General features: G+C 44.3%; 1 long non-coding RNA gene across 2 annotated transcripts in view; it reads right to left on the bottom strand.

Annotated features, from left to right (window-relative positions):
* Nucleotides 1-447: 447 nt before the first annotated feature.
* LOC118634510 overlaps nucleotides 448-9,579 on the bottom strand; it is a 31,104-nt gene continuing 21,972 nt past the window's right edge. Inside the window, exon 4 of one of the 2 annotated variants that reach the window (XR_004960364.1) lies at nucleotides 448-497. This is a non-coding gene — a long non-coding RNA (uncharacterized LOC118634510). Of the gene's footprint in view, nucleotides 498-5,617; nucleotides 5,712-9,579 lie in introns of those variants that run through there. The other variant, XR_004960365.1, reaches the window with a different exon arrangement.

The raw sequence follows: 9,579 nt of genomic DNA, 5'->3' as shown, positions 1-9,579 counted from the left end.
ATTCATTGATACTGGCAGGTGTGAGGTGGTACGTCATTGTCATTTTAATTTGCATCTGCCTGATTATTAATAACATTGAACATTTTTTCATATGTTATTTCTTAGCCATTTGTATGTTTTCTTTGGCAAGTTATACTACAAAGCCACTGTAATCAAAACAGCCTGGTACGAGCACAAGAACAGACATATAGATCAATGGAACAGGACAGAGAACCCAGAAATTGACCCAAGCTATTATGCTCAATTAATATTTGACAAAGGTGGCAAGAGCATACAGTGGAGCAAAGACAGTCTCTTGAATAAATGGTGTTGGGAAAATTGGACAGCTACATGCAAAAAAATAAAACTAGACCATCAACTTACACCATACCCAAGAATAAACTAAAAATGGATAAAAGACTTAAATGTAACTGGTGAAACTATAAAAATCCTAGCAGAAAATGTAGGCAGCAAAATTTCAGACATCTCATGTCGGAGAATTTTCACAGATACATCGCCTAGGGCAAGAGAAAGAAAGGAAAAAATAAACAAATGGGACTGAATAAAAGTAAAAAGCTTCTGCACAGCAAAAGAAACCAGCATCAAAATGAAAAGGAAACCCACTTTCTGGGAGAACATATTTGCCAATGATACATTTGATAAACGGTTAATTTCCAAAATATATACAGTACTCATACAACTCAACAAAAGGAAAACAAACGATCCAATTAAAAAATGGGCAGAAGACCTGAATAGACCCTTCTTCAAAGAACTCAAGTCTCTTTATTCCCAAACCCGATGTTCGATTCTATCACCACCCCTAAGTTTGCCTAGAACTGTTATGACACACAAATACTTGTCACTAATGTGTGTACTAAACCTGAATTTGTTCAGCAATTTTATCATTATAACAACAGCCATATGGTTATAAAGAGAAGCCATCATCCATGAAAAATCCACATTTTTTATTATGGAATTTTGCATCCAACAGAGGCAGTTTCAATGTTTTCTCAGCAGAAAAATTTTGAACTATTCTCCCAGGGTGAACCCACTGCAGGTGATCTGTCTGACTTTCGTAAGGCAATGAGGATCCATCTCGGGGACTTTCCCATACCCTGCCTATCTAGGTATGAGACACGATAATTAATTGCATGTTCGTATAAACTGGGGGACAATTACATCTGAGGTTGCTAAGCACTTCTGGGAATATTCACCTTCTGAGATGTACCTTTCCTGTTTGGTGACAATGGTTTGAAAAAGAGGTAGAAAAAGACTCCATGTGAATGCGGCCCCTGCTGGTTATGTTTTAATTATTAGCCCAATTATATGGGTGAAGCAATGGGTGATAACTTGCCTCTTCTTCTGCCACACAATTCTTGCCCCTCAGCCACAGGCTGGGACACTTTAGAAGCAATTTCAATCATCTGTTCTAGAATACATTCAGCTGTATCAGAGTGTTACCACCTGTGCTCCCGGCCTCATTTCCCGGAACCTTTGAGGCAGGAGGGGGTTGGAGGGTAGTCAGGAAAACAAGTGGTGTGTGCTGGCTAACTGTCATGATTGGGGTCCACCAGAAGGAGACAGCAGGGGGCAGAATTGGCCGCTGGTTCTGAATGGACGGCGGGGTGTGCCAAGTTCACAAGATGCAATTACCTCATGCTCAGTTCCAGAAACTTGGGAAGAGGCTGAAAAGGGTAAATGATCTTCTTGGATTGGGAGGGTTTTTCTGGACTCCACACTTAAGAAATGGGAACACGCACCATGGCCAGTGTGGTGCAGTGGTTAGAGTGTCAGCCCATGGACCAAAGGATCTCAGGTTCGATTCTCAATCAAGGGCACTTACCTGGGTTGCAGGTCTGATCAGATGCAGGTTCAATAAGATGCAACTAGTCAGGGTCATGCAGGAGGCAACCAATAGATGTTTCTCTCCTCCCTCCCTCTCTCTCTCTCTCTCTCTCTCTCTCTCTCTCTCTCTCTCTCTCTCCCCCTCCAGTTTATCTAAAAATCAATGGAAAAATATCCTCGGGTGAGGATTAACAACAAACAAAACTCCACTGCCTTTGTAGTTTCACATGGTCTTCCTTTTCAGACCCAGCCACTCCATTTCTCTCAGGAGGGTAGTAGAACTGTTTGACTGTGACACGTCTCTGACTTAGGGTGCTAGACCAAGTGGGGAGGACCTAACAGGAAGGGATGGGAAGAAGGGGAGTCCAGGGGAGGGGCTGTGACCCTAGGGCTCTTCCCTGAAGTCCTGGTTGGGAATGTGGTGGACTTCAAAGGTCATTCAGGGAGCCACGGGGGAGCCCAGCTCCAAGTCTAGACGGCTGCAGTCAGGATTGGGAGGTGAGGGTTACTTCCAAACACAGCCAAGAGGAGGTGCTGGAGCTTGAGACAGGATAAGCATTTGCATTATGACTTTTGTAAATATAAACATATACACATTTGTATGTGTGTATGTATTTTTTAACTTATCTTTATTGTTGAATGTATTACAGATGTGCCCCCTTTCTCCCTCCTTGACCCCCTCCTCCAGAATCCCGTCCCCCTCCTGCCTTCCCTACGCTATTTTCTGTGTCCATTGGTTATGAATATATGCACAGAAATTTCTTGGTTTATCTCCTTCCGCCCCACATCCCCCCTTCCCTGTGTGTATGTATTTAGGAAATGGGGATCATTCTATACTTTTCATTGTTTAGTAAACTGTTCATTTTTATTTCACAGTATATCATGAACCTCTCTCTGTACCAATATTTGTTTTGTCATTTAGTGGATATGTGGTCTTAAAATGTATTTTATTCATTTCCCATTGTGGGATACTTTTTTCACATTTTCACTAATAATAACACAGAGTGGGCTGATCACCCACCTTCACCACTGACCTGCTGGCTGCTGTGGTCACCCCTACATTCCCACATGCACCTGGGCTCATTCTGTTCCATTCGTCCCTCCAGCTAATTCAACATCGAGACCATACTGTTTCCATTATTATAACTTTGTTATGTATTCCTCCATCCCTCCAAACTGCTGATTCTATTTTCTAAATGTCTAGGCTGTTCTTGTACATTTTTTTATTCCCAGTGAGTTTTTTTCTTCAGCTAGAAAAATTCAATGAAAATATCTGAGGGCTCTTATCAGAATGTCTTTGTATTTGTAAACTAATTTGTATAGCATCGATCTGTTAACAACATTGTGACTTCCCACCAGGGACACAAGTGTGCCTTTGCTGATCCATGTCTTCCTGGGTCTTTCTGAACCATTTTACAGCTTATCCTCACATTGAAAGCCTGACATTTTCTAATTGCTTACCCCCTACTCTCGAAGAACAGTTTTAAATTTTAAATGTTGCTTTTTGGTCCTTTTTTATTTATTTTTTAATTAGAGTGTTTAGCTTTTTCATATTAATTAGGCTTTCTCAGATTCCAAAGAAGCAGTCACTCGAAACGCAGAAACAGCCAAAGATTTGGATTTTATGGAAGAAAAGAAATGGATAGAGAATTCAATAGTCAAGGAAACTCAGATGACCCAGTTAAATAACCTTCTCTCAACTGTAGGGTTCCAGCCCAGCCGGTGTGGTTCAGTGGTTGAGTGTCGACCCATGCACCAAGAGGTCAACAGTTGGGGCACATGCCCAAGTTGTGGGCCCAATCTCCAGTGGGGGGCATGCAGGAGGCGGCCAATCAATGTTCTCTCTCATCAATATTTCTATCTCTCTCCCTCTCCCTTTCTCTCTCTCTAAAAATAAATAAATAAACAAAACAAAACAAAAAACTGTAGGGGTCCAGTAATCGCAGTCTCACCAACATTGTGTGACTTGGTCCTCTCTGACCATCAGCTCCTCCCTCCCTCAGCATTTGCTCCATGTATCTCTGGCTTCCTCGTGGCTTTTTCTCACTTCTTATGTAGACAGGGCCTCCTACTGTAGCTACTCGGTTTCTCTATGTATTCTCAGAGAAGGCCAAGTGTTTTGTTTAATCATGAGTATCCCTACTGGAGACATTAGATCCAACACTAAGTTGTTATTCAGCCTATGGATGGTTAGCCCCAAAGCAATCAGCTGTGACCATTGTGCAGCTCATGGTACCAACAAGGGCTTCCCAAGCAATAAAGCGCACACCAGTCATCAAGGTGTCTTGTTAGAATGCAGGTTCTGATTGCGTAGGTCTGGGATGGGGACTGAGGTCCTATAATTCTTACAAATTCCCGGGCAATGCCTGCAGTAGTGGTCCAATGCCCACACATTTCTTTGTGATGTGAGTTGGGAATTCTCACACACACAGGGAGAGGCATCCGTTCACACGCCAGCATGCACCAGAGCGTGGGTCTTCCTAAGCATTCATATTTCTCCGCTGCATCGAAAGTAATTACAAAAGCAATGAAAACATAATTAAATCCTTGAAAAATAAAGGCAAGGGTCAAATAATTATGAGTGCACTGTTGTCAACAAATGTCATTGTCTGGACCACAAATAGATAGCTTCATGGACTTTCTAATTGCAGTGGCAAAACTTATGAGTGCTATTTTCCTATAAAATTACTAGCTCAGATCAGCCATTTATAAAAAGGCATGTTATCTCCGGGATTCTAATATCCTTTACTCATGTTCTGCAAAACCAGGACTGAAGGATGAGAAGAGGGGGGAGCGGGGAGCAGCTGGAACCCTGCTCAGAGATGCCTGGCTGGCTCCGTGTGACACAAGACAGGACAGTCATGAAGAAAATGTAGCCCCCAAGGACTTAATAAAACACCAACTGACAGTAGCAAGAACAATACTATGTAACATTTTTTATGTGCCAAGTTATACTAAATGCTTTTGTACACCTTACTGCATTTACTCTTGTCAAAATACCAGGGAAGTAAGTATCTGGCATTGTTCCAGTTGTACAGACACAGGGACTAGGCTCAGAGAAGTTAAGTAACTTGCCTGAGGTCACTCAGTAAATAAGTATCAGAGTCAAGGAGCAAACTTAAGTATGGTAGTCCTCACCTTATTCATGGGGGATACATTCCAAGACCCCCAGGGGATGCATGAAACAGCAGATAAAACCAAACCCTGTGTATACTGGGTTTTTTTCTTATATGTACATGCCTATGATAAAGTTTAATTTATAAATTAAGCACAGTAAGAGATGAACAACAATAGCTAATGAAATAGAGCAATGATGTCAATATACTATAATACAAGTCTTGTGAATATGGTCTCTCTCTCAAAACAAAGGGTGGGGGAAAAAAGTAGATTTACAGTTGTGAGCATATGAACATAGAGTTTATTCTTGTATTATTACTTATTAATTATTGCGTTATTTTCCATACAAACAACTGTAAACCTAGTTTTGCCCCCCCACCGCTGTATCTTATATTATACTCACTTTGTTTTTTAAATATTTTTTCTTTATTCATTTTAGAGAGAGAGGAAAGGGAGGGAGAGAGAGATAGAAACATCGATGAGAGAGAACATTGACTGGCCGCCTCCTGCATGCCCCTCACTGGGGATCAGGCCCACAACCTGGGCATGTGCCCTGACCGGGAATCGAACCGGTGACCTCTCGGTTCACGGGTCAACGCTCAACCACTGAGCCACACCGGCCAGGCTGTACTCACCATTTTGAAGGAAGCACTTTGTGGCTTCTCCTTGACAGATCCGAACGGCCAGCATCTCTGCTCTTGCGCTTTGGGGCCGTGATCAGTGAAGTGAGGGTGAACTGAACACAAGCACTGCAGTCCCGGGCAGTGGGCCTGAAAACTAAGACGGCTACTCAGTGACTCGCAGGGAGGGCGTTTCTAAGTGTGGCGACGCTGGACAAAGGGACGGGTCATGTTCTGGTTGGGGTGGAGCCAGACAGCACAAGCCTTCATCACGCTGCTCAGAACAGCTTGCAATGTAAAACCTATCAATTGTTTATTTCTGGAGTTTTCTATTTTGTATTTTTGGACCGCAGTTGATCATGGGCGACTGAACCAGGGAAGGTGACACCACAAATAAGGGGGAGCACTGACTCCAGGGCCCTTGATCCTGGTCGGGACGGTCCCCAGTGGAGGAAGCGATTCCATCTGCTCCTGTAGGGAAGGACTGTTTGGGCTCTGGTCCCCGCCCCTGGGGTCCTCCCAACCCTGGCCCCATCCTGAACTGCAGGGGCCTCCCACGGTGTGTGGACACCCCAGTCTATACATCCATACATTTGCCTTTTCCGCCCCCCGTGAATAGACGCCATGCAGGCCCTGAAGCCGGCTCAAGGCTGCTTGGACAAGGAATTCGGAGACCCTGCGCACTCAGAGTATGGTCTAGGGGCAAGGAGGGTGGGCCGCAGGCCCCATAGACTCTTCGCCTGTGGAGAGGGGCACAACCAGAAGAGGGTCAAGAGAGGGTCTTCCAGACAGGGCCAGGTGCCTCAGCTGGTTGGAGCATCATCCAGTACATCAAAAGGCTGTGGGTTTGATTCCCAGTCAGACACATACCTAGGTTTCGGGTTGATCCCCAGTTCAGATGTGTTCAGGAGGCAACTGATCTATGTTTCTCTCTCTCTCTCTCTTTCTCTCTCTCTCTCTCTCTCTCTCCCAAAAAATAAATAAAATAAAATAAAAACATATCTTCAGGTAAGGATTAAAAAAATAAGAGCCCTGGCCTGTTTGGCTCAGCAGTTAGAGCGTCGGCCTGCGGTCCTGAGAAACCCGGGTTCGGTTCCCGCTAAGGGCACGTACCTCGGTTGCAGTTTGTCCCCGGCCCTGGTCGGTTGTGCGGGTGGCAGCCACTCGATGTGTCCCTTTCACATCGATGTTTCTCTCTCTCTCTCTCTCTCTGTTCCTCTCTCTCCCTCCCACTCTACCTGAACAAAAAATGGGAAAATGTCCTTGGGTGAGGATAAAAAAAAAAGAGAGAGAGAGAGAGAGGGTCTCCAACAAATCATTACTCAAAGTGGTGTCCCAGGACCAGCCGCACCAGCCTCCTCTCGAGGCCCACCGCGCCCTGCGGGAAGAGCTGGTTCGCTTCGACGTCCTCTTCGGGCGACAGGCACGCGGGAGTCGGAAACATGGCCCCCGCGCAGGGCCTCGTCTCCCTCCCTCACTCCACTGCCAAATATTAGTAAGGGCTGTTTCTGTTCCCAGAGACAGAAATCCACCTCCTATTGGTTTAGGGGAGAAAGGGGAATGTATTAGCTTGTGTAACTGAAAATTTTAAGTGTAGATTTGGCACCACTCTACCTAGTGGCGAATTCTAGTCGAGGGGGCGACCAGCCCACCACCTGTTGTCATCAATGATGTTTTATGGAGCCTCAGCCACACACGTTCTATTAGATGTTGTCAATGGCTGTGTCCACACTCTGACAACAGAGCGGGATAGTTGTGACAGAAACATCAGAGCCCACAAAGCCTAAACTATTTACAGGGAAAGTTTGCTGACCCCGCTCTCCAGCCTGTGGCCCTGGACAGGGAGGCCTCCTGCCCAGGGAAACAAGGCTATGGGCCCGGCCAGTGTGGCTCAGCAGGCTGGGCATCACCCTGGGCACCAAAAGGCTGCAGTTTCCCATGTCCAGTCAGGGCACAGGCCCAGGTTGTAGGCGCCTCCCTCTCTCTCTCCCTCTCCCTTCGTCTCTCTAAAAATCAATTAAAAAATCATTTTTAAAAAAAGGATATTGGAGAGAAAAATGGCGGCAGAGTGAATGGAAGCTACACAGACCATCTCCCAAAACCAAATGGGAATTACAACTAAAATAAAGACAAATCATCGGAAAAAAGCAAAAGAAAAGCAGTAGGACAGGACCATATAACCAGGGACAGTGGTAGGATCTGCGGAGTTGCAAGAGGGTGGTGGGCTGGGAGCCAACGGACAGAAGCGGTCTTAGCTGTGAGCAGCACCCTCAGGGTTAAAATACTAAGCCTGCTCCACAGTGCAGAGCTGGGACAGAGCACTGAATTGGCTACAGCCACTCACCTGGGGCTCCAGCAGAGGGAGGGCAGACTGAACTGGAAGTCTGTGAGGACACCAGAAATTTGGAGGGCACTCAGAGATTTTTCTGAGTCATGGCCACAAAGGACAGTGTCCAGTGTGCTCCTTCCCCACGCTGTGGGAAAAGCAGCAGTCCCTCCCTCGGAGACTCAGCTCCTTCCAGGTGAGGCAAAGAAATGCAAATTGAAACTAATTAACAACCAGCATCTATCCCACCCTCTGGAAATCCTTTTACACAGAGCACCAGGGCTACAGTCCAAGGCACTGAGTAACTGAGACTACTAGCCTCCAGGCAAAAAGCTAGAGGATAACTGAACCTTTCCTGGGCTTGCAAATCTACCCAGGAAAGTAAGACTTGACAGTGTTGTTTAACATGATCCCACCCAGGCTCATCCAAACCCAGTAGAGGGAGCCACAAAAAGAAGAACACCAACACCCACAGGGAAAATTTGGCTCCAAAACCCACTGAGATAGCCAAAATGGTGAAGCAAAGAAACAAATCTCAAATGAAAGAACAGGAGAACTCTATCGAAGACGAGAACAATGAAATGCAGCTAAGCAAATTATCAGAGGTAGAGTTCAGAGCCATGATCTTGAGGAAGCTCAACAGCATGAGTAAGGACATCAACACCATGAGTAAAGATATAGAAATATTGAAAATCAACCAAGCGGAAATGAAGTATGACATAGCAGAAATAAAGAACACATTGGAAGGACTAACCAGCAGAGTAGAGGAAGCTGAGGACCAGATCAGTGAATTAGAAGACAGAGTAGAAAAAAAATCAACCAATCACAAAACCAAAAGGAAAAAAAACAATTAAAAAACAGGAAGACAGCTTAAGAAAACTGTGGGACAACTGGAAATGTAATAACATTCACATCATACGAGTCCCCAAAGAAGAAAAAACTGAGCAAGGGTTAGAGAATATATCTGAAGAAATAGTGACAGAAAACTTTCCTAACATGGTAAAGGAAGAAGGCATTCAAGTTCAAGAAGCACAGAGAGCCCCAAGTAAGAGGAACTCAAACAGGCCCACACCAAGACACATAATAATTAAAATGCCAAAAATTAAAGACAGAGAATCCTAAAGGCACCAAGAGATAAGCAACAGGTTACCTACAAAGGAACTTCCATAAGGCTATTATCTGACTTCTCAACAGAAACACTTACCAGCCAGAAGGGAGTGGCATGAAGTAATCAAGGTCATGAAAAACAAGGATCTGAATCCAAGACTACTCTGTCCAGCAAGGTTATCATTCAAAATAGAAGGTCAAATAGAGAGCTTCCCAGACAGAAAAAGAAAAATGGCTAACAGAATATATTAGCACCAAACCAGCACTGCAAGAAATGTTAAAAGGACTGCTATAATTAGTAGGAGAAATAGGAAGAAAAATATAACCATACTAAACAAAAATGGCAATAAATAAGTACATATCAATAATCACCTTAAATGTAAATGGTTTGAACGCTCCAATAAAAAGACACAGAGTAGCTGAGTGGATAAGAAAGCATGACTCATCTATATGTTGTTTACAAGAGACCCACCTCACAACAAAAGACTCACATAGGTTGAAAGTGAAGGGATGGAAAAAAAATCTTCCAAACAAATGGAAAGGAAAAAAAAGACAGGGTAGCAATACTCATATCTGATAAATTAG

Source organism: Molossus molossus, unplaced genomic scaffold (genome assembly GCF_014108415.1).
Source record: "Molossus molossus isolate mMolMol1 unplaced genomic scaffold, mMolMol1.p scaffold_m16_p_19, whole genome shotgun sequence".
Taxonomy (NCBI): Eukaryota; Metazoa; Chordata; class Mammalia; order Chiroptera; family Molossidae; genus Molossus; species Molossus molossus.
The sequence above is the reverse complement of the archived record's forward strand: the minus strand, read 5'-3'. Positions and strand labels throughout refer to the sequence as shown.